Source organism: Bombus flavifrons, chromosome 9 (genome assembly GCF_040668555.2).
Source record: "Bombus flavifrons isolate JBK064 chromosome 9, iyBomFlav1_principal, whole genome shotgun sequence".
NCBI lineage: Eukaryota > Metazoa > Arthropoda > Insecta > Hymenoptera > Apidae > Bombus > Bombus flavifrons.
This window is the reverse complement of record NC_138450.1, coordinates 4,054,280-4,081,142: the sequence shown is the minus strand read 5'-3', so window position 1 is coordinate 4,081,142 and position 26,863 is coordinate 4,054,280. Positions and strand designations below refer to the sequence as shown.

General features: G+C 40.2%; 1 long non-coding RNA gene across 1 annotated transcript in view; it reads left to right on the top strand.

Annotated features, from left to right (window-relative positions):
- LOC138183131 (uncharacterized) overlaps positions 1 to 26,863 on the top strand; it is a 127,224-nt gene that overhangs the window by 11,821 nt on the left and 88,540 nt on the right. The window contains exon 2 of the long non-coding RNA XR_011173998.1: positions 12,244 to 12,746. This is a non-coding gene — a long non-coding RNA (uncharacterized LOC138183131). The remainder of the gene's footprint in view (positions 1 to 12,243; positions 12,747 to 26,863) is intronic.

Sequence of the window (26,863 nt, the reverse complement as noted above, 5' to 3'; positions counted from 1 at the left end):
TATTACAAGGTCTTCGTGAAATTTTCATGAAATTCATTTCATATACAAAACGCTACCCTACAGTTGTTCATAACATTCAGAAGCAAAAGGTACACAAAAAGCCAAACGATAAAAGTCCTCCCTCGATCAATCTCCAGCTATACGAGAATCAACCGATACACTCACCCCATCGAACTTCGAACATACCAAACCGTGAGTTCTCATAAATATTCCCAGAGCAAATCGAGTATCTCGCGATGTGCACCACGTTTCCAAAACGTTTCGAACGCATTAATAAAAGGCACGACGCGTCAAAACTTTTCGAGATAAATAAGCGGAACGTTGTGGTCGTTGTTCCTGGGGCGATGTCCGCGCGACAGGTGTCGACGACGATCCGGGTGATCGTCCTGAAGTCGTCACCGAACGCGAGCGATGGTGCGCGCCTCTTAAATCGCAGCCAGATAGTTTTTCTGCGTCCATAGAGCGAGCAGCGCAGCCGCGGTCTGCAGCAATTTGCAAGGTGCAACGCCGTGGTCACATTAGTCAGAGTACCATATCGGCTCGCAACCATCGCGTAACGGTATGCGCCAGCAGGCGTTGCGATTCGCTACTGTTTTCTGCCGGTCGCATCGCAATGACGCTAATGATCTGTTTAATTATCGTTGTGACGCGCGGAACACTAGCGACATCGACGCTCGAGCGATCGTTTCTCATCTCGCCGTGGTGATCGGATAGATCGTAATAAATGAACACCGACATTGTACGTTGGGAGTTTAGAATTTTTGAGATCTGCAAAAATCTGCAAATTGCGTAATATTTTTTTAATCCACGGATCGCTTATATATAATATCAAAATTGTTTATCTGTGATCTTTATATGTGAATGGATCTTTTACCAGATTTGTCAAAAAATAAAGAAAAATAATGTGTTCATTGAACATGTAAAAAGCAGTTTAACTCAGTTTATCTGCATATATTATTTATACCTCGACATTTCAATCTCCATGGTGTTACGGCGTTTAAACGGCTGCGGCTCGTTTGAACGTCACGCCGTAACTGTGAAAAGTATTTTCGCGACCTGGTATCCAACAATACGGCGAATGTTGCCAACGTTTAGAGCTCTGACAGAAATTCACAGTGAACAAGACAAATCTTCCCTAAAATCCGTAATAAGCGGCAGCGCAGCGAGGCACATGTCGCGGGACGCGTGGGACTTGTAACGAGGACGTGCACATTCGCGCTCGTCAGAACGTGGCGCGTACACATCGGTCACACGTGCCAACTAAGAATTCGAAGCCGACCAGCTCGAGAGGCTTGTCTTTGCCCGCGCGACGAAACCTCGCTGCCAAATACCTAGCGTTCTCAGTCGATTTTTGGCCCCGACCTTCGACCGTGCTCGCATTGATAGCGTTAATTGTCAGATTCTTCGACCTTGAATCCTCACGTGTGATCTACAGTCACTTAAAATTAGTAAAGTCGATTTGAAGCCAAAATCAATCTCATTCGAGGGAAAGATGCTGTGACGTTGGGATTTCGACTAACAGAATTTCGAAAACAATATCCAAATTTAGCTTTGGTCGTTCCAAAAATTGTTGAAAGTGTAAAAGATGTTTCGTTTAAAGTTTCAAGAAAATTCGAGGATATTACAATCAGATCCTGAGATTGGAATTTTAGCGAAGATCAAAATGTCAGAAATTCATTAGAGTCTCTATTTGTTTCTAGAACAAAATGTAATTGTACTGTTTCTCCATTAAGTACCATATTTATATAATACAGCGTAAAAATAGGAACAAAGAATAAGCAACGGAATTACGAAATAACAATTGATCAAAGACGACATTAACATTCTATCGATCGTGGTTCGTGCTGCTTCAGTTCGTACTAGGTAGCCCGGTGAAATAATCCATGCGTGCAGTCCACAATTACACACCGAGATTATTCGATCAGAGTTGCGTGTCTTCGTGGCAAGTCCCACGCGTTTCACTGCATGTCCTCGCGGCATCGCTATTGGTATCGCAGGAAATCTGGCTCATAAGTCAGTCTCACCCATGTGCCTCCGCTAATGTCTAACGCTGCCTACTTGTTCGTTCTGTCCTCCTCGGTGCGTTCGTTCGTTCGCGTATATACGAGTTCTTGTGCGAACTCGCTTGTCTGCGCGCGGCTAACCACGTACACGGCCTTTTTTTTTTTCTTCTTTTCGCGCGTACGCTCGCGTTTGTATCTTCGAAACGTCGTAGATGCGCACGCTTCCCTCGGTGTAATTAATGCAATAATTATTAGCACGAAAAGATCGTATCGGCCAGCGGTCTTTTCTTCGTCTACTGTTGTTTTTCTTGTCCCCACTGCGCGGCCATCGAACTCTGGGACGTTCATAATCCCGGAGATGCTCGTGCGCTCGCGTGGAATCAATTCTTTTTTTCCAATCTCTGCTTATCTTCGTTTCGACAGAATTTTGATTCAACTTTATCGCGATCAAGCTAATTACAATGCTTACAACAAGTATTGGTGTACTATTGTATCTCTTATTGCATTTACATAGGTGCTAATTAATTTCGTTCAGGTATATTAAATTACGTATATTGCGTTTTTTTTTATCTCTATTAATACTTGATACTATGAAATTTAAAAAACTCTTTATTGGAAACTAAAAGCGTGTATCAATACTTTGCACAGTTACTGCAAGTCACGCGATTGAACATGAGAAATTGAATTGAAATTATTACGGAGGTCGTCAGAGGTGCCCTAGTTTTTTAAAAATTCTGTGTATACTTTGAGAATTTTAATCAAAGCAATGAATAATAAAGTTTCAAAGTCTTTTAAATTTATTAGGCAAATATTGAAATATTTAAATGTTGATAATAATTTGTAATTAATGATAATGATTGTAATATTGCTTTCGAAAAATATTGAAAGCAGCATCGTCACCAAAGATGTGGTCACTGATGCATCGAGCGGGTTCACTGGCCAGCTATCGGCGGATCTATTGCTCGCTGAAGTATTATTCCTATTTGCCAAGAGTTTCCAGCGAGTTTCACGGCAGCCTGAGCATCGATTTTTCGATCACATAAAAATTCATTTTCATGCGGCTGCACACCATTCTACACCGAGCGTGCAGGTGTGTTATAGTTTACCGAGCGCACGCTTTGCTGGCGATGAAATCAATTCCGAAGTGTGTGCTTTCTCCGTAGCACACGATCGGCCGGAAATGCGCTCACGGATTCCATTTAACTTCCTACTTCGAACAAAGAAAACGGTTTGGATTCGTCGCGGCTCGATCGTCGAATTTTATGTCCTCGTTATTTGAAAAAATAAACCAGGCTTTCCATAAATGTACCCCGGTTAGCATGATTTATGGTGGCGTAGATAGTTAAAGGCTCTAAAGGTAAACAATATTTCTTTCGGTCTAATGAAAAAGTAGCGTAATCATGATAATCCGTGTAGTTTATAAGAATTTTGTTATATTTCAATTTATAGCACAATTCAAATATAGCATAAACACGTATAAACATGTTATTCGAATATTCCATTTAATATCAAGATAGTTATCAGACCAATTACTGTTGAGTTTTTCTAAGATTATGAATGCTAAAATATGCATTTGTACATTAAATATATAATATCTACGGATGGAATTTTACATCATCGTATATTATATAATCTAATATATTATATAATCGTATATATAATAATATATAATATATTATATAATCGTATATATACATAATCTGTAACAGGGCTACGCTAAGTTCTAACATCTAGGTTATCTTAAAAACATAACATATTTAGATTTCTAAATTGACAGACTATTATAAAATGTATATTACCGATATCTTCGAATAAAATTAACCAGACGTGAATATAATTTTTCTCCGTTCGAAATCATTAAATTACATGTTGTGGAAACATTTCTCATATTATATCGTCTATTGATATCAACCATACTTGATTTTGTTTTCTTTTTACCTACGATATACGTTGGAAATTTATCCATTAGTCTTCCTATATCTCACGTGTTCTGTACTTGGTTAGTTTATCTTGTTCGCGATACTGCAAAGTATCTTTAGAATTGCAAGAAGTAACCACAAGTATCGCATAGGTTGGAAAAAACAGTGTATTTAAAAATACGCGAGATCATTACGCAGTTAATCAATATGTTAACTACAGCAATAAAACATTTCTCGGAATCTGATTAATAGCCGGTCATCTAGGGATAAAATGTATCTTTTAAAACGCGATTTAATAAAAAAAATGACGGTTCACGACGATTCACAAAGTATACCGCCAGTATCAATTCATATTTATACTCTCGACGTCTACTATATTACAATTACCTCCTAATTAGTAATTATAGCCACGTAAATCATGATCGTTTACTGCGGCATCGTCTATCGTTAGCTTTCTCGTTGACTGCAGACTAATCGCAGCAGTTTGCTCGAAAGCCACTCGTGAATTCGTGGATACACGCACTTTAATTCACCTATATCTATTAGCAATATGTCAAAATAAAGTGATCTCAGTGGCCTACGATTTTAGAAGCGATGAATTCAAGGTTTAAGTTAGAATTGCTATTTTCAATATAAAATATTATTCTATTATCAGTTGCTAGAAACATATTGGACATAGGATCGAATTAAATGAAAGATACTATTCCTTCGAAAAAATGAGAAATATGGTTTGTGAACGGTAATAAGAAAATTTATACGAGCTAAAATATACTACATAAAATACGCTACACAATTAGAAACCTATTCAGCCCCTACCTAATAATCTGTCCATGCGAAATATTGTCATATTCTGATTCACACCTAATAAAATCGATGCTATATCCTACTATACGTATATATAGTAACTTCTAAATCCTTTAGAGTTTTTAAAAGCTCGCTCAAACAAAGAATCCTCGACGATTTCATTTGACACGGCGATATTTCACGACTTTATTACGCTATAATCGACAGAATGAAACGTACTTCCAAAAGCCTGTCCTGGTCGTGTTTTCACAAATGAAATAGCCGACGCTCGGTGACATAAATACCGTGTCGCGACGCGACGCAGGCGAAAAAGTTGCTTGGTGGAAAGAAGCGATCCGTCGGTGGTTTCGTGAGTCGATTCGAAGAAATTTCGCCGGTTTTAATTGTGGCCATCTTTCAGTCGATCTGCAACAATGTAACCGAGCCGCGCACAAAAGAGGTTAACCGACGGGATACGGGCCAGCGCCAGGCTGTAAATGTAACGCAGTGCACGCGTCCGTAGAATATCAGAAAGGAAGTTATTATTGATGGCATATTGAAACGGTATGAGCGTGGTGATAAAACGAGCTGGGCCCACGGCGCCGTGGAGGTCTCCACTTAACGTCCAGGATTATATATGACCGCAGAAAGCGGGTTGGGGCCCCGATTCGAGAGAACCCTCGATGCTCCTCTTTCTTACTGTTAGCATGTACATACGTTTTCTATGGGCTGACCGAGTGACTGCAGTATTTACCGGCTTCTTTAGAATATCTTTTTCCATGCAAATTCTATTGGAAAAGTTATAAGTGAAATTAGTGGAAAATGCAAGATCCATTTTATCCAAATATTATTTTATTATTATTAGAAAATGATGTATGTCGATTCTGTAAAATGTGAGTCAGTCACTTTTTATTATTTTATTTAAAGATGTGGCAGAAAATTTGTTGATCTGATAATCATCCAAATTATTGAATTTTAGAAGAAACTATTCTTATATCGACATTCTGTAAAGATTTTATGCTAATTGATTCTACATACATTTCTAATTAAGTTAACGCATATATATCCAATGAACATTTTTAAACTACTTTATATAATTAACAATATAAAAGAATTTCTAATATGTTCTAATAATGTCAGTAGGTATTTGTACTACTTTATTCTTTCCATGCAAAATTTCAATGTAAGAGAAATTATACATGTATCGATAGTTTTACCATCAACAAATCGCAATCATTCTCTCGAAAAATTAACTTCGACTTCGATTAATTAATTAGTCAACGCTGGTATCGCGCCCACTACTGTCTACCGAGGGAATATAAATAAACGAAGAATCGACAGGCATTTTTGTAATTAATATTAATCATAACTCGTTAAAAATAATTACGATTAATTCCCGCCTGAATCAATAATGATCTGGAACGTAACGCAATCCGGAGTTCATCAGGGGCCATCGTACAACTTCATCGGGCAAATAAGACTGGCCCCTGAAATCTTGATTGAATCCTGATATCGTAATTTACCCTTCGGCCCTAACACCTGCCAGTGAACGCATTTCGTGACAGGACGCGAAATAAGAACGATGGTCGACGAAATAATAATTACAAAGGCTTGGTCTGCCGAAACACAGCCGTGTCAGCGGGGTGTCATAAATTAAGTAATTTGCTAATGATATTCTCACGTGGCTCGCATTTTCCGTCCTACGTGTCCCGTTGCAGCTGTGCTGGCTAAATGTGTTTCGATAAACAGTTAAAAAGCTCGAATACTTCGTAACCGCTGGTGTCATTAAAATTTTCGATGCTTTACCACTGACGAAATAGAATTACACGCATAGCGAACAATATAAAATATATTCAGATAGTTGTTGAAATTATTAATATCTTATCGACGGAGTGTCTTTACTGTAAATAATGATTCTTTTTAAAAATTGTGTTTTTTAAATTAATCAAGACATCGATATCAAAATTTAAGTTTGCTTTAAAGAGATGAGAATTTGGTCGCGTATAACTAAAAATAGATATAGAAGATATAGGAAGAAAGAAAGAAAATTAAAGATCTACCGATGAATTTTTTGAATTTTAAAAATCAGTAACGAATAAGTGATAGAATTACCGAAACAAACTAATATTTAGTCGTAAAGTATTGATCATATCGTATCCCATCTATCAGAAATACATTAAAGCCAGAACAACGAACGTAAGAATATTAATTTTTCCAAACCAGCCTAATCGTTCAACGACTCGAACTCAACCAAACCAGGCTTTAATTTGTCCCATAGAAATTCACGCAATATTCCATGATTTTTTCTGTGCACCGTCACCCTACATATTTCCTCCGTAGTCTCACGGAATGGGTACAACGATTTTGTGCACAGGTGGACCGCGGCGAGTCGGTTAATTATTTCGCTTACCTTTTTCCGGGGGCCATCGTATTTTTCTTGAAGAACCGGCTCAGTTTCCTCGGAAACTGCGAAAAACGCGGGAACGCAAGTGACTCTGTAGCCAGGTCGAGCTTAATCTTAACGCGGTTCCCGTTTTATTTCAACCGGATTATTTCCTGTCGTATTTCAGATTGGGATTTGCCCACCATCGTTCCTTTTGTATTAATAACGATTCCCCTTTCCTGCTCCCTCCTATATCCGGGACGTATTCCCATTCTCATGCACATCCACCCCCTGGCTGTGTTTGTTTATCGCAATCCCAAAGTGTAGGGGTACGGCCAAATCTTGGGATTAAGGACAACGGCCAGGTGACTGTCTCGCTTCTTTCCTCGCTTTACTATCGCGGAACCGCCCTCGTCTATGAAGCGAGATCGTTTTCTGAAGCGTAATCTGCTTGAAATTGGACCACGGGGGAAGAGATCGTGTGTGCCGATAGAAATTCCTTCGCTTTCGTCTCTTTCACCCTGTTTATATGCCATACATTTGATTAGAAAGAATTAGAGAGGTTTGTAAGGACAAGTCTGGTTGCTGGAAAAAAACACGATGCAAGTGTTGTAAATTAGAATTATTTATTAGGAACCCGAAGAGAAAATTTATAGAATTTTTTGGTCAGTTGGGCGTGGAGAAAAAATTGCTAAAGTTTGAGTACGAAAATCAAAAAGAATATAAGAAGAATTCTGGTTTCTTAACTTTATTCTTGAATTTCGTATTCACGATATATCTAGAGTTTTATATCTCTATATTCGAAGAAATCAGATATAATATTCTTTGCAACAACAGTATATGCATACAATATCTTAAAATTTTCGCTAATGAATTTAAATTCAAGGGGCAATTAAGTGATTCAAACGAACGAGTGTATCGCCTTATTCGAGTTTCCGAACTGTTTTAATTCATTATCGATAACATTTTCAAGTTATTTCGTTGCTAGAATTTCGTTAATATCAATTTAGAACATTCGGCACGGCAAATAGAAATTAGGAGCAAACGTGACGAGTCTAGCAAACTGGCGATTATTCTTAGGGATGATTGGAAGGCAGTAAACAGCGAAAATGATTGGGAGATGAAGGGAGCGATCGCGCATTAGGGTTCTTTCCCGTTCAGTTATTGTTCGAAGCATGATTCGAGTCTTCGTGACTCGAGGCCCATGGGTCGAAGGTGAGGGTTAATGAATGAATCGCCGGATATTCACGGTACAGCCACAAAGGAGGCAAGTCGAGCCACCGCGAAGACAAGACCTCCCTTAATTAATATAGATTACTTCTAATTGTATATTTACCTATTAATTCATATTAACTCGGGGAGTAGGGCCACCGAGAAACGAATCGTCTTCGACTGGCTGATTCGGCTTAATCGACCAAAGGGTTGTAAATTGATTGATGTCTCATTCTCTATTCGTCTCTTTTCGTCCAGGGCTTCTTGTCGTCAATTGCATCATCGACTATGACTTTCCGTTTTCGTTCTAACGAATTAACTCCATCTTCCTCGGACCCTGATAATCGCGTCGTCTGATCAAACTCTCAGCTAGTAATCAAATCGTCTAACCTAGACGAGAAAAGTCGATCGTTTTAAAATACACTCGATTTTCATATCATATGCAATAATATAATTATTATCGTTATTAAATTGATCTACTCGCATGTACGTCTTAAAAATTCATTTAAGTTATAAACGGCACTAATACATGATTCCATTCAGTTAAATGGGCTGACTAATCCTTGATTTATAAAGCCCATTCATAGATTATGATATATCTATTGATTTTTGTCGTATTCTTAAAATCATGCTCATTTCATAATCTTAAACTGGTCCAACTAGAATGAAGAATATACCATCGTGGTTAACATAGATTTGTCCCTTACACAATTACCAAATTGCCTAACCTAAAAACGTAAGTACAATCGTGTCCAAACGATCGTTTGACAATTGCTTCTGCGTAATCTTCACGACATGCAGTGTCGCCAATCGAATCGATGAGCACGCACTTAACGAACGAAAGGCTATCGAGGGATTCGCGGTTGTCTCGCTATTCTGTTAATTGAGAACCCCTGCAGCGACACGGGAAAAGAGTGAAGATAAGTTAGAAGAGAGGTTCACCTATCGGTATCGGGGGCGCTCGTTCCCCGTGAAGAAGCGAGTTCGAAATGAAAGCCGCGACTTATCCTCGGACTCGGCTTCTGATTGAATGGCTGCGCCGGAGGCAGTCGACGGGGAGGCAGAAAAGAACTACGAAGAAAGAGAGGGAAATCTCACATCCCTCTCTGTGCATGAGAAGACAGAGAGAGAGAGAGAGACAGAGAGAGAGACAGAGAGAGAGAGAGAGAGAGCACGTTGCCGCGAGAGCGCGCGCGGCATTTGATATCTGAAATCCCCAATATTTTTAAAAGCACAGGGGCTGCTGCTCCGGACTGCTGAGGAGGAGGGGTCTCGAGGAGCCGTCGTTTTGCCCGATCTCAAAGGCGTACGAGCCTTTCCACGGCCATTAAAATACGAATAATAATTATAAGAGCGACGGCAGAGTGATCAGTCCGCTCGCAGACGAAGCGATCGTCCATATCAGCCAAACGGGGGCCCCCTTTCTTACGCCGCCACCACGTTTTTCCTGCACCTCTTTTCTTCTTTCTCTTCATCCCGCTTCTTCAGAAACGAATGCAAAGCTGAATTTACAACGGACAGAAAAGACCAATCGGATGGTCGTCGTTATTTCACCGTAACCCACCAAATGTGTTTGATATTGGTTGGACGCTATGAAAATAGTATTTTCCAAAATGGCAACGGCGATAACGAATTATTCGATTTATATTGAATCCATCATTTCGTAAATGTTCTTGTATCGTTTATCGATCTAGGATTTTATGGTTATTTGCAATATTGTTCTTTTACCTTGTAAAGACTAGATCTTGACATTTTTTAATTTTCCATTATTTTTAATCTCTATTGTAGGTCAGGTGATAAATTATTTCCTTAAGAATCACTTTAAATTTTTTACTTGAGAAAACTAGAACCGCTTATATTAAGTTTGTAATTGAAGATCTTTCTGAGGGAGTTGCCGTAAGATTGCAGTAACTTCAGCTTAAACGATTATTTCTGCTTCGGAAAGACACTGTATATTCTTGAAATATAGACAAATAAAAGTAAAGAGTCACAAGATGATACGTGGAATAAATTTATTATAAAGAAGAGCCAAAAATTGGCTTAAAAGAATTTGCGTTCAATTGTCATCGTCGGTACTTTCAAGCAAGGATTTAATTTCTGTTCGCGCTTATGCGTTAGCACTCGTAAAACGCTCATTCGCGGATCGAGTTCGCTTGCGATTATTACAGCCGCATTTATACAGGGTGAACCGTGCGACATCGTTGTTTTGATTCTTTGCGACGTAGGCGTGAAAGTTTCTTTCTTTCGAATGTCTGCATTCTCTTCTACATGACTTTTACATCTTACTATCTATATATTTTAGTTTATAATCTGATTGTTATATTCGATTAAATTAATTATATATCATTTCGTTGCAAAAGCGTATTGGTATTAAGGAACAAGAAGATTTAAAAAATAATGTAAAATATATTCTAGGAATCCAATATCTTACTTCCAAACTGGGAAAAGGAATGTGCAAGTAATTAACCTGCATACCTATCCCTCAGTGTAATGATCCAATAAAAGCAAATTCCTCGTCAGTTTACTAATAACGTGCAATCAAAGCGTTCGAGTTGCACGAATCACCTTGTATATGGGTGTGTTAATCAGCGCGAATCGCTTTTTTGGTAATTCCGCGGTGGATAGCTAATAAAATCCCATGCGGTATTAACGAGGATCGAAGTAATATCGTGGTAGGCATCAGCGGGGGTCTGGGTAAACCAGGACGATTACAAAGTTCTAAATTATTTCGCGAATTGGTTAATAAACGTGCGTTCGTGGCACGGTAAAACGCACGTAATTAGTATCGAAGATATTCTTTGCTGCTTTCGCTATTGGTCATTAGCATGTTTGAAGTATGAAAAATCTCTAGGTCTTCGCTTAATTTCTTTTCTGGATCGTTTAACACTGAAAACATTTAGCCAAGACAATAGATTCAATTTGATGGGAGAAGATGTTTTCTTTGTGGTATTGAAAGAATTTTATTAGCAATCTTAGCATAGTGAAGTTGGAGTGAAGGTTAAACGCTGCTCTCAGAATGTTCGACCCGTTCAAATTTAAATTTTCGAAGTGTTTAACGTATTTCAATCCAATATTTGTTAATCGTAGAGCATGATCTTCAGTAGAAAAAAGTTAAAAGTTAAGTAGAATCTTCCAAAGCGTGAAACAATCTCAAGTGTGCTTGATATATTCGTTTCTACTGATGCGTACGTTGCGTTGGTTCAATCGTCTGACTTACATTGTAAACGACTCAAGCGAAGTAGCTAATGTTCTTTTTTTTTTTTTAATGATGTTTATTTAACCAAGGATACAATTTTTGTTACATTTTGGTATTCATAATAAACTGTGAATTTTGGTAATGATGTGCTAGGCAAAAGTACCGATACGCGACGGTACGACGTAGCCATACTATATTATGTGTCGGTGTTTTACAATTTTTTGTGATTTTAAATCTATTCTTTGGATTTAAGCCGCTGGGGGGCGGAGCTTTTATGTAATTTTGTTTTTGCTTGATTTTTTTGTCCTGAAACTTGGTCGCAAAACAGGACTCATGTTTAGCTCATGTTCTTTTGAGTCTATGTGCTTCGACAGAAAGCTCTAAAGCAAGCATCGTATCAAATCTTTAACACGTGACAAGCTCCATTGTGAATTTTACTGTACACCGCAAACTCAAAGAACACCAGAAAGATGAATACTCTTGTGCTTTAATGCACGTTAATTTATCGGAACTCGAAACGATATGCATTGTTTCGAATATTCCCACAGGTATACGAATACTGAGAATTTATCGCAAATTATATTAAATACTAAGCATCCGCGTACGAATACCGCGTGTGCACAGCCGACATAAAATCCTCTAACCATGAACCCAACGTTCCACGATCGTTAATCCAACGCAATCTTGCTCGAATCTCAAAGTCGAGACAAAGAATGAAAAATTTTTTACGGCTTTCTATCGTTACAGTGACTACCCGTGTGAACGTCCAGCTGTAGCTCGTCGACGATACGATTGGTCGAAGAAGAGTGTCAGCTCCGAACGTTGCTATTTCATCCAACGTCCTGAGCCATAATAATAGAAGAGCATCGAGCCTAATTACGGCCGATACACATGTGACCGCTCGTCGAGGCTGCTAGAACGCTAGGTATCCTTAAAGGCACATCCACACGCCTTGGAGTGTCGCCCGAGCGAGCGCCTGCCCGCGATTGCTCGTTAGCGGAGCCACGGCCCCGTGTCTGTCACGAAATCGCTGATTATCATCGTTCAAGGAAACCACCGACGCTACGTCGCCTCCTAGCTCTCGTATACCAGCCATCGCGGTCATTACTTACTTATGCCACGGACTGGTAGCCTTAGAAAAGCTGTTGTCCACTGGCGCAGACCGCTCGATCTAGTTTCGATTTTCTCAACGAGCTTCCTCCTGGACAACTCTAACTAACGACCGTACATTCTACTTTGCACCTGCCACGGTAATCTTGTGACTTTTATTTGTAAACTGAAATTACTCGAAATCTTCTGCCTTAATTTGAATTGATTATTCGGACGTTGGTGTTCGCCGCAATTGAACGTGTTTGTAAATCATGGAAGAGTTAATGGAGGATATTAAATTTTAGAAATTTCCCGTTGGGATTGATGTAGACGAAATATCGAAAAATGTTCGACTCTTTAATTTCTCTATTTATATATATACATATTTGACGCGGCTATTAACCCCACTTCGAACGACTCGAAGGGGAATTTCAGGCGCGATCAGCGAACTCTGAAATCGTCGGAGATCGTTAACACTTACGTGAACTATAAACGCGCCGGGGGATCGTTAACTTATTGTAAACTGGCGCAGAACTCGCAATTTTAATGATCCACCGACACATGAATATGAATCTTGCAAATAACCCGTGCAACGAATACCTTTCCAGTTAACGTATACACGTGTAACTATTGAAAAAACATTCGTCCTCGACGTACATGTAAGTACTCTACGATCGTGATGTTCGATCGAACGTTTTAAGAAAGTGAAACGGGAACGAAGCGGTATAAGAATGGCACAAAAGGACCGGGAGAAGAAAAAGGAGGAAAAAAATGGTTGCGTTTCTTGTTCGGAAAAAACAAAACAGACGCGAGTTTTAGAGAGTCCTTGGCACGAAACGTTGACGGAAGCAGCTTCTGCGCGCGGTCGAGAATGAAAAACCGCTTCTACGCTGCTGGCCTGGCTGGATCCGCGACGCGTTCACACATCGGTTGTCACCCGTGCACGTGTGAACATGGCGACACAACCCGGAATTAGGGAAGACGCTTATTATTTCAAGGTTCGGTTCGCTTGTGCATCAAATAATCAGTCGCGATGCGTTACACTAGATAAGTCCGTGAAAAAGTAGGCGATTAGACGCGGGGAAGGACGCGCCACTGACAGGAAGTAACTCGGATTAATTTCGCCAAGTAAAGCATTGTCTGCCTCGTTCTTTGTTCTCCTTCTCTGACGGCGAATTTATTGGAACTGACGTGACTTCGTAGCGAACTGCTGCTTCCGAAGAAATTCTATTATTTTATCGTCCCTCCGTTAGAAACATGGAAACGATCGTTCAGTTCAAAAGGTTGTTGCGATATCTCGTGATGAATTAAAACGACTCTTATGATTTAAGGTAGATGCAAATTGAAAGCATTAAATATATCGAGCATTGAAAATGAGTTTACTTTATGATATCTATCGATAGGCGTTTGCATGATTATGTGAGTATAATAATCGTACAACAAACATTGTTTCGACCGTTCGCGGAGAGACGCGATCTCGAAGAAACGCGTCAACGGGAGTCGTAAATTCCCGTTACGATTCGAATAATCGACGCCACGAATAGATCGATCCCCTATTTCGATTATGATGATAGGGGTGGTTGAGTGAGTATAACGGTGATTTTAACAGGTTATAATATATATATTTTCAGCAATTAAACTTCAATATTGGATACAATTGTGTGTATGTTGACTGCCAAACTACGAGTGAGTACGGCCTGAGACTCTTTTCGTGTTGGCGACTGCGTTTTGACTTTGACTGTTGTCGAGATTTGACTCTGACTGCTGAGCTCTGACTTTTGTCGATTGACTGTTTTCGATTTGGCGACTGCAACGAGTATCCTGGAGTGAGGCGTCAAACGAAATATAGGGATATTTGTAAGCAAAAGAATTCTATTCTTTTCTCAGTAGGATTAAGATATTATAGATTTGGTTTTTTTTATATATATTTTAAATTCCTTTTAAAACGCGAGGTTTAAATGTTCAAACTCTTCGAACTTTGAAATAATTCTGTTCTTGGTTTTTAATCCTTACATCCTCGGTGTAGCTGACATTAAAATATGTATCCCTCCTACGTCGTATAAATTAGTAAAATGTATTAACAGAAGCAGCAGTTAGCAATATTGAAATCAAACTCGTTTTAAGAGCGAGCCGAGACGTCAGCTATTCCGGTAATAGATATGAATCGTTCGTATAAATGAAGATTTCGATTAAACGTAGAAGAAGGTCCAAGAAAGTTTGATGTAGGGTCATGAATCATTTAGCCAGCCAGGACGTATCAGGGTTTCAAATAACGATGCTTTGGAATCACCCTTCTGAAAACGTCAGAACGATTCCTCTGCTAGAACCCGCATATCGGTCAGGGTTAGTCTTTCGGTAGCAAGTCAGCTTGACAAATGCTCGGTAACACCCTCGATCTCTCTGATCCTCTTTCCTCGAATGTGAATCTTCTAGCCGGGAAGCAATGAAGCAGATACTTTTTCTTCTATCAGATACTTTATTACTTTAAGAAATAGAATATAGAGTTCATGTTTTCTTAATTAACCATTGTTTATTATATCTATTTTATCGTTAAGATATCATTGAAAGGTTTGCAGTAATATTTCTAATATTCGTTAGCGCTTATGAACGCAGGATTTTGTTTTTTTTTTTACAAAATTTATCGATACGTTGTGAATTTTTATACAATTCATGGTTTTCTTAATCCGACATTAAACTTGCAAAACTTTCGACCGATTTGTATATTTTCTAAAATTCATACGTAGATACTTTCTCAAATTGCTGTATCATAAATACGTTCTTATATTATCAAAATTCATACGGTCAGCAATATATTGGAATTTAATTCGAAGTTAAATTGTCACGTAATGAGACTGACGTTTCGAGTGAAAATGAGAAGTAACGAAATCATTGTACATAAAGATGGAGAAACACAGATAGACACGATTGTCCGCGTATAAAGGTCTCGGTGAAGGCGGAGAAGGGTGGAGGGACACAAAAGCGGAAAAAGAAAGAAAATAATTCCTTCGGATGGGTTTATTTACGGCTCACCTAGTACGGTTGCGTTCCGTACGTGTTGGGTGCCGATTCGTTCTTGCTTTCCATCCGAGAGCCAAAATCCCCGTGATACTCACAATACATAAGGGAGAAAAACAACGATCGTGATCGTGGAATAAAGTAGACAGCACGGCATAGGGATGATGTATGGCGAAATATACAAAGACACGTTGTCTCCCGTTATTTACGTTATTGTGTGCCGACATCTTTCAACTTTAATAAGAATGGGACTTTGAAATTCCGCGTGTTGAACGCGACACGCTGAACGAATTGCCATTGGTAATACTATGTTATAGCAAACGTGGCATCAGTAACCATTGAACCGGTCAACTCAGATTTAACGTAACTTCCTTCTCTTTTTTTTTCGTTTGCTATCGAGATATGAATTAGATAAATTGAATCGCTTGTAAGAAATATTTCCTTCAATAAATATAATCGATTTCTTTAATTTTGATGCAAAGGATATACATTGAAGATAGGTTTTATGTTTTAGAAAAATCGAGTTACCAATGGAAGCATATGAAATTTCTGTCTTTAGGATAACATAAAAAATAGTCTAAATTCATCCATATTTTAATATACTTATCCATAAGTTATCGTGAAGTAGTTTTGAACATTCTTAAATATTTACGAGCAATTTAAACTTCAAACTTGGGAGCCTGGACGCGTAAAAGTATGCTGTTCTCTAAAAATTGTTCAAACTATCGATGAAGATAAGGAGTACAAATCGGGAAGGAGTCTCCGTGTCCAGACGGTTCTTCGATGTTAATTTAGCCGAAAGTTCACGAGAACAAATTGGCAAGATCAACCAGCAGAAGAAGTTGCTGGAAGAAGTTAATCCACGTGAAAGCCAGACTAGGTTAAGTCCACCAGGTCAAAGGATTTCTGTTGATCGATCGAAGGATCTAGCTTTATCGACCTCTCCTTCTACTAAGGCTTCTCGTTGGCTTTGTACGGTAATACGACGGAGAATCACCAAACCGTATTGCAAATCCTATGTTGCTTGCGATAATGAGTTTTCCAGCACCATAGTCTAACCTTTAGTTTTGGTCAAATAGTTTAAACATACATGATTTTTAATTATGTCATAGAAATTGAATTTATGTCACATTATTTTTAATTATGCGATAGAAATTGAATTTATGTCGCAACGTTATTAATTACGAAGAAGACAAGAAGCTTCCCGTTATTTCCTATAAAAATTAGGTTAAAGTTAATAGCCAAGCATATTTTTATTTCTGGGTCTCACGTTCTACATTTACATCGCGGCTGATGTTAATCTTTCTATTTCCTAATCCTCCCTTTCTCCCTTTCTTTCACGCATTCGTTTACTCACACGCTGTTCTGCTTTACGTAAACTCTAACTTTCTACACATGTAATAAAATTATTATTATTTTTACATTAAATTGATCAATCCACGTTTCAAGCAAATTATCAACGCAGCTAATTGTAGGTCACGATTCCGTCGATCTAAACAAGCCTGATTAATCCCCGATTTTAAAAACAAGATATCTTTGACAATGATAAATATGATTCTAAGGATACCTGGATTGATTTTTTGAGTATTTTTATTACTATTGGTGCAATGATTAAAAAAATGACGAATCGGTTGACAAAAAAGCTGTCTACATACCATGCTTATTGCATCTTATTTAATGGATCACGAAAAACTGAAAATTCCTTCGAATGGCCTATAGAACAATTCAAACCCGAACTGATCTAAAGAAGCAACACGGTTCGTTCGATCCGAGTGATTTTGAAACGCAAATCGTCGCGAGTGTTCCGTCCTTTCCTGAAAGCGGTGAATGGGAGGAAACAACGGGCGATTCAACGACCTGGAATAGGAAAAGAATCTCTCTCCCGTTGTCCTCACCGCCGCTATTAGTCTAGCTGCTTCCATTAACGAGTACAGTAATTGCGACGAAGGTTTTCTCCTCCGGCGCGGATTAAATCGTATAATTCAGCTAGCGACATTCCAGGATTGTCTATCAACGACCGCGGGGGCACACGATCGCGGCTGCTTTCTCACCGTCACCGGAAGTAACCGCGAGAGGAGACGGCCGCTTGCCGAGAGGGGGCACCGTTAAAAACATAGAAAACGCAACAGATACATCTCTTGTCGTGGCTTAATTCCATAAATAAAGGCGAACCGAGCTGCGCTCCGGCATAATGAACCATCGGCCGGTTAATGCATAGGATTATCGAGTCTTCCCATGCCCCACATCGGTCATTACGGAATAACAGTAATTATTGATATGCGAGCTTCGTAGCCACGTCTCCGCTGGCATTGTCAGGCGCCTCGTCTCCTTTCTTTATATCTCTCTCGACTCCTTTCCTTTCCTCTATGCTCGCTATTGCTCAACCACACTCTCATTCTCTCTCTCTCTTTCTTTCTTTCTCTCCCTCCCCTCGGCAGCTTTACATTTTTATAAAGATCGCGTCCGTCTCTTCGTCTCCGTGTCTGCTTGGCTGTCTGTCCCCTTTGGAAAGAGGAAAGAGACATTCGATGAGAGCGGATGCAGAGGGACAGTTGCGTGAGCCCCGCTCACATTGTTGGCCCCCGGCTGAAGATAAGTACTGGCTGAGCAGTGCCTTTTCTTTCCCTATCTCTCTCCCCCTCTCTCTTTCTCTCTTCTCGCTAGCTACCCGCCATCTCCCCGCCTCTCTACACCCGCGTACACACGCTTTTTCACGAATCGACGCCGCGCGCATACACGCAGCTATAAGGACTCGGAGGTTAGGCCAGGTCGGGTTAGCGAACTGTACACAAATGTCAGGGGAAACCATAACGTTGTAATTTATTGCTGAGCACGGCATTGTGGCCGCCTCTCGCGGGGGCGGTGTGACGGATCAAGAGTCGGACGAAGAGAAAACTCGTTCCGTATCGTTCGAACGCGGCCGGACGCTAGGATGAGATTCGATTTGCCCGTCGACTATCCAGACCCACGACTGTCTCGATACGGATGTTAGAGAGACACAACGATAAAGCCATCTCCTTTAGTGCCAAACCAACGCAACGTCGCTTCCTACTTTTGCCGTCTGGATCTTTCGTGTCCAACGCGTTCTTCACATCCCCCTCTGTTTTTGTCGAGCTACGTGCGTACGTGGCAGTGCTTTGAAATTCGGAGGCGATTTGCATTTGTTTGTTTCTTCAATTCAACGAGCTTTATGGAGATGTGGTAAAGTAGAATCTTTCAGCGTAGAGTTTTACAAGTATGTTTGAAGTTTCTACAGGAGATGGAAACGGCTGTATAGCGATGAAAATAACAATCAAGGTATAATACTTTCTTTTAATGCTGAACACAAAGTTTTATTTTAAAGATTGAATTCTACTGACGACAGAGATAATTATTTATTAACTTCTTTTCCATAAATACGATTATCCTTTTCTTTGAACGCATTATCCAGTTTTGTTTCTCTCCGCGACTTTCTGTTAATGTTTAATAATGGTTAATAACGATGAATGTTCCCTGCTGCTTGCTCTGAATTTTTTATTCAAACAGGCTGACAAACACTCGTTTCAAAAAAATGTTCTTCTACATAGTCGTGGTTTTCTCCAATTAAAATATTTGCGATTGCTCTTAACAAATTGCTAAAAGCATCGAATTACACGTTGGAAAGCAATGTCTCCTTCAGAAGATTCGATCAGTGTATAACTAATCGTTTTTCTAACGCTATACTTAGATGCTTTTAACTTACACTGTCATATACTTTGGCAATTTGATATCTTGTAAAATTCGTATAAAACTAAGCGTAATTTACACTACCGGTGGAAACATGGATAGAGCAACGAACCGATTTCTCGTTATATGGAATTCGATGGTCGCGAACGATGTCGAGCAAAACTCGAAGCGACGGGCTTTATTAACATCGGCGAATGCGTAAATAGAGCGACTGCGCATCCCCAACATTCCTGCGGACGTGCTGAGTGACCATGGGGTACGCGTTATTGGAGAACGCCTGAACCGTAACGACCATAGCCAAACCGCATACGATTATAGTAGGAAAGAACGCATCGCGTACGGTCATATCAGGCAGCAGGCAAGGCCGTCGTATATACGTAATGTATAGAGAGTATGTAGATACGTATGTATACGGTGATGTGTATGGTCACGCAGGGACACGCGTATGCGTGCACGCGCGGCTGCGCTGCATATTCCCAGCGTTAATTTATGTATGTACGCGTACAGGCCGCATTGTGCGCAGCTGTATTTGTATCGCGGACTGGGCTATGATCCGAGACCACAGATCGTGACTTCTGTGGGAAACTTGAAGGAAAGTAATAACTGCCGGCGCTACCAAAGCACATCCGTCATTTCTGCGTGCCGGTGCGTGCATCCGTGATCACGCTCTACCAATAAAGGGGTACGAATAATCGACGATGGAACCATTCTTTTCTTCTATTCCAATTTTTATTGAAATCCAGAAACGATTTTTTTTTTCTTTTTTAGTAGCAAGGAACATAAATCTTATGAGGAGTACTGCATAACAAACGTTAGACAGAATTGTCGACTTTTTCTTCCAATTTAACATGACGATAGAAATATCTAAAAAATACCAAAGAATCTTTTAAGAATAGATAGAAAAAACGTAATATTAGAATTGTGGTATCCATATGATAAATGTGAATCATACTTAAGGTAATGAGTCGTTAGAAGCAATAATTATTAAAAACAGCACCGTGTTTATTGATCCTTATCAATTCGTTTAAAATTCTATAATTTCATTCGTCCGATTCACTGATTCTACAAAATGATCCAGCCTACTTTCCTTTCATGGTTATATTCGTTCCATTTGTCGGAAATCGCGAACCTCGAAACTTGCGCAGTGAAATCAAAGCGATATCTATCTGGTCGGTAAAGGCTTTTATTACAATTGCGAGCTTCTCAATCGAAATTGGGGCTTCACCAAGGTCGCGGTGACTCGGCCCGCTAGCCGGAGGAAAGCCTGGCTGGCAGGTAGGCGACTGAGAAAGAGACTAAGAGAGCGGTCGGGAGGGGATGGCTTGAAGTTGCCATAAATTCGCGAATGGACCGCCCAGCCATCAAAGCGATCACCCGAGGCTTCCTTACCCCGAGTCCTTGCATACCGGCACCGATATTAAATGACAAAGGCCAAAGGCATACCTCGCCTCGACGAGAAGGGTTGGCGGGGTAGCAAATTCTCGCGTACGAACCCCCAAGCATCCGCCGCCGCCTGAGAGGCCAGAACGTTCCCTCTTCTCGTACCTTAAGTCGGCCCCTTACCTCGAGAGCCCATCCGTATCGGCATTTCGCGGCCAGGATATTTTAAATACGTACACCCGCGCGCCACCCTAAACCACCACCGGCTGAGCAACTTTCAACCCTCTCGATGCGGGGTGAACGAGTTGGAGGACGTGGTTTCTACGCAGCGCGGCTGGCTTTGATGTCGTCTTAAAAATATTAACGACGCAACGTGTTTCAGGGAGAGGCGAATCGACGACGAAAGGACGAGGGCAAACGACCCATGCGGAAGTCGAGGAATTTCGTCGCCCGTCTGTTTTCTTTCTCCTTGCCGATTCGAGAAATTTTTCTAACGAACGAGTGCTACGGGATCTGCCTTTTTCTCTTCGCCTGCTCTGTTCTCACTTTCCTCTTCTACTATCTCGTTTACAGTGAAATAGTTTTGGGAATTGAAGCGGAAGACCGCTATCGGTCCTTGACTATTTAATGAGAAAGCTAAGAACGACGAAATCCCCGGTGACGCGACCATCTTTTCAATATGGTAATTCTTTGGGTATATACAGTCGCGGCTATAAAGGACACGTCAATCGACCGCGCATTTCCTGTGCTCGACTACATTTGAAAAGGAGGAGCCAGTGCAGCACCCCGAATCTTCCGTTTCCTGGTGGAATAAAGCACTCAAAATTTCATCACTGTTTCGATGCTACGCGCGCTATTTCACTAACCTAACCCCAATCGTCCTGTTTGACTTGGTGAATATTTTTGTTTTTGAAAAAATCAACGTTATGTAATTTTGTTATAATCGTATTTATGTAGATTTTGTACGATACAACATATTGGCACATATTGTATTTTGAGGTAAAGGTAAAAGATAGGTTTAGTATTATTGCATTTTTATCGATACATGATTTCTATAATGTCATGCTGTTAGATACATAATTAATTACGATACGATTATTGAAAATATTCAGAATTACATATTATATTATTACTTTACAGTTCAGCAGTTTGCACAAGAGGTTGTTACAAAATAAATTAAAATAATTGAATCGCCTCAACATCCGTCTTACTTACGCGTCAAAATGTTATACATACATCTCGACGATCAAACACCTTTAACCATGGTAACAGTCTCAAAAAAGAACATCCGTTGCACCATTCCTTTCTTTCCCCACTTGATTCGAACAATAACTCTGTGTCGGGAACGAGGTTGGGTCCTATTTACGTAGGACCGTATGGCGGCAATAAAGAAATTAAGAGAACTTATCAGTTTCCGGCAAAGCACCTGGCGAAGCCGAACCCCGTGATTACGAGCGGTCACAATAGAAACATTGTCTTTGGTCCTTGTCGTTCTGCAACTCTCTTCGAAGATCCAGTTCTTTCTCGGTGTATTCGTGGACGATACAAACGAATGTCTGTATACCATGGTGGCGCAATAAAGTCAGGGAATAGCAAAGAGCAGGAGTGAGAATCGTGGAAAGAAGGCGTGAGTTTTACGATCCTGGCACGCATTGTGCGCGCGCGGTGATTCTCGACGCCGGCAAACGAAATTTTATTATACATCCCGTGTCACTTGCGAGCCCGTAAATCGACATTTATTTAGGCTCGCATTGTTACCGTCTCCCACCTGCTCCACGCGATAAGAAATTCCGATAGAACAGGTACCAGGAGTTTTCCTTTTAATCGTGTCGAGATTTCTTCGTTCTTCTTTACCATGATTCGGACGATGAAAGAATGGCGTGCTTTACTTTTCTTCGCGCGTTAAGGACGCAATGAAACTGCGTGCTTTACAACTTGCACGTCGTATATTTTTGAAACGGATTTTTTAAGGAATGTTTTTAAAAAAATTGCTGGTATTTATACTTTATCGTGCGAAAATTTCTTCAATTTTCTGACTTGCATTGATGTCAATATAATAGTCGATGAAAAATCAAACTAATAGTCATCGATATAATAATTACAATAGTATATTACGAGATAAGAAATAATACAATTAATCGAATCACTTCGATAACCGGGAATATTTCTCGAATAATTGAAACTAAGACTCGTGGGATTTTTAAAAAACAATACGATCAAAAAACAGTATTCGTCGTTTCAATAAAGAATCGTAGCTATTAACAATAGCAATGAACCCTTTTTAATTAGAAACCTTCTCATGGTAGAAGCGATTAAAAATATAAAAGATATCACTGTGCGCGTACATTGAAAATTTCTAGTAATAGCGTAAATACGTAAAACAACCCCTCTATGAAAATAACCACATATTATTCCATCCTCGTGTTCTTCGTCCCTTTTCTACAATCTCTTTATAATAGCGTACTTGATAAAGCGATGGAACGTTGTTCCCCGATGACCAGTGGTGTAGCTGAACGACGCTTTGGCGTGCCGTATTCGCACGTAATTTATCGAATCGGGTGTAGGAAATTTCTCCGCATTTCTTTTTTAACACGCCGCTGGCGACGATCGAATTACCGTGGAAGTACTGGGGGTGTGATGATAGAGAATATGTGTGCCCGCACAGCTCGATGCACGAGCGAACGTGGAGGATCGTTTGCCATGGGAGAAGTGCACTCGACCCCATCCTTTCATGGCCTATTGATTCCCAATTTCACCGATAATGGTCGGGGCGCCGGCTTTTTTTTGCGCGGATACACTTGTTGAGCCTTGCTGCGAGGGTGAGGGGGTGATTTTGCACCGGCCTGCGAACGGGACCTATCCTCTCTCTATTTTTTTTCCTCTCCCCGCTTCCTTTTTTTCACACCCACTCCCCTGTGTTTAGGAGGGGAGGGGGAGAATATGGTGTTCTCGCCCGCATGCTCATGTGGGACATGCAGGGGCTGATTTTATGGCGTGTTTGGGGCGATCCAGACATAAACGCGATCCGAGCCGAACGACAGGGGTGAGAAGCATCCCCAAGTGGACCTGGATTCGATGAGCGATCCTGTCTTTCTCTGGTATTCACAGTGAATCTTGTTCCTTCGTGAAGTTCTATGAACCATGTCGCTTCTAATTATTGATAAACGAACGTACAAATGATTGATTGCATATCTAAAAATATATTATAAATAATATGGAAAATATTTTTAAATCTTCCTCTATTCTTTTAGATGAGAGGGTTTATCTCTTAGATGATAAGATTTGGGGAATGCTCGCTTTTAACTTGTATTTTGTTTCTTACTTTATTTCAACGCTTTATTTCAATTCGATCAAGTCCAAATATGTTTCATATCCAATAATTTTCTTTCTTATTTCTATTATCGTTATTTCTATTTCTCATGCATGCTAATTCTATTTAATCGCGGTAGAATTCAGTAGAAAACCATCGCAAATAACCAACTTCCATTTTATCGCTTTTGTGATCGAGTTGTTAGTCTTATCGAGGAAGGACGGGAATCCTTTTAAAAAGGGGGCAATGAAGAAACCTGGGAATCAAACCCTTCTTTTTTTTTGCTAAACACCGTGGTAAAACGTGGAGCTTTTCGGAAAGAGCTATTTGACTAAGAAGGGTCTCCGATGTAATGGGGTTGCCACGGAATTAAAGGAGACCCAGTGATTATTGTCGGGGAAAGGACTGGACAGGAGGGTGCGACAGGACGCCGGAAGGGACAACCAGTTGGCTAACCGAAGCAAACATCAGTTGACCGGAATCGTTTGAACGGGGTCCGGCTTTGAAGTGTGTTTCGAGTCTGACAAAACAATCGCCGATAACACGCTTGAAATTAATTGCAAAAGAAAATGTTGACGCAGTTGAATTTCCTGGAAAAATTGAAAGGGACAGCTTAAAGAATATTCCATTGTACAAGTTTTTTTAGGACCCTTCTGTTCTTTTTTTTTTTTTATAAAGGAGCTATACAGATCTTTTCACCGATATTTTGCACATACTTTGTTTTACTTGTTAGTAATACGTACACATTTTTTTTTGAGAAAAAACTTGTTTGAAATGAAAAAGAGGAGGTAGATTCTTAAAATAGAAGGAGTTCGACTATAGTAGATTGAAAAAGAGAAGTTGTCGTAATTGGAAGAATATCGATTCCTTTAAAGCTACAGCAATTTATTTCACATATTCTAATTAGTGTCACTAATTCCCTCGAGAGGAAGTATATGTTAAATATATGTTAAAAACGTTAAGTTAAATGTCAGTGTCATAGTTAACTCGCTGTGATCAGATTTTTACCGGAAAATTTCGATTTTATTTCTCAGCGTTATTATCAAATTTCAAGCTCCTATAAATGATTGTGCACAGCCAACGATTTGGAAGAAAATCGTATTCGTGCAAACGTCGAACTATTGACAGAAATGACCGCAATTAAAATCATTAAAACGAATCATGCGGATCCGTTTTAAAGACGTGCTTATCCTTGGAGTTTACTGTTTCACCAAAGGTCTTCCAGTTCGTTTTGTCTATCCTTTCTTTCCGCTCCCTTGCCTCCTGTTATCTTCGTTCAAATAGACATCGCCACTCTTTTCCGTATAATACTGCCGTTCAAACTGCTAGCACTCTCCATCCATTGGGTAATGCTGAACCCCTCTTCTCGTGCTCTTGAGAGAGATCAAGAGAACGGTAACAGTGACGGTAACAGTAATAGCCCTTCAGAGATACTTTGCACGTTTGCATTTTCAACGAGAACAGAACTCTCTTTGGTGCACGGACGACCTTATCGATTTTAATAATGTTCATTTTTAACGAGATGCTTCGCAGATGCGATCAATTCCTCCTCTCGAGCGAATCGCAGTCGAAACTAATTTCATCTCTATTACAGCCTCCCAATTTTGCGCTCCTTTGTTATAAATGGTTCATACGTAGATGTACTTTGTCCAGGATTTTGAAATTTTTGTTTAACATTTCTGATACTTTCTGTAAAAACAGTGAAAGTAACCATTCTATGATTACGCAAGTTCAAAGTGTCAGATTGATCTTTAAATCGATCTCTAAACAATTAGACAAGTAGTATTTTGTTAATGGTAAATCTACGTATATATGTTTGGTCCTTGCGTTATTCGATAGTCTGTATCTTATAGTCGAAATGTACACGTAGCGTGAAATTTAGAATTTATCAAAAGTGCAGTTCAGATTCTGCGTCTTTCTTATATACCGCAATACAAACTTTTAAGCAGCATCAAACTGCTAAAGCTTAGCCTCAACTATCCAGTAACATTTATTTCTCATATTCATAACATGAATGTAGCCGAAATTAAATTTACTCTTCGAAGCTCCTATACAACCCTTAACGTTATTCTCTGATCATCGAGATCGGAATATCGCTCGACGACATTTACCTAAAACGTTCATCCACAGAAGCAAAGATAAATCGATCGCTACCAGCAACTGCGCTCGCCGAAACCGAATCAAACTCGTACAAACCTACCCTATGCTCGATTCCACCTAACAATTCGGTCAAGCATGATCGCATCCGAGTTGAGCGGAGCCAGCTAACCAACAATGCGATCAGCAATAGGACTGCAAAGGGATGCGAAACTTTTCTCATCTCCTTCGATATTTACCAGATCGAATCGAGTTCGAAAATTAAAGAAACCGAGGTACGAAGCGAGCAAAGTAAACGGTTTGGAGCGGAAAGCTGACTCTGTAGGTGGTGATCGAAGGGACGAGCGTCCTCTCTTTTCGATCTGGGCGCGCAGATACCCGGCGTAATTACTAATAAGTTTTCGACACGAAACGAGGTGAGGAAAAGGGAGAGGGTTAATCCGAAAGTACGAGCAAAAGGGGTTCGTACCGTTGATACTCGGCAGACGGAGGACCCGTGGGGGCAATGAGGGAAGAGGAGGAAGGGTGAAAGCGTCGAAAGAGAGCGGAAGATCACCCTCGGGTTCCCGTCGAGGCGAAGGAAGCCGGATGGCTGAAACCAGTTAAAGATTTGCGATGTCTTTTCGATCCCGAGCCGAGATATTCGTAATTACTGTTTGTGTTTCTCTCCGTCGGCGCCGTATTTATCCCCCATGGAACCCGTTCAACCCCCGACCCCGTATCTTTCGAACTCTTCAACGCAGCCCCCCTCTTCCTCGTCCTTAAATCCGG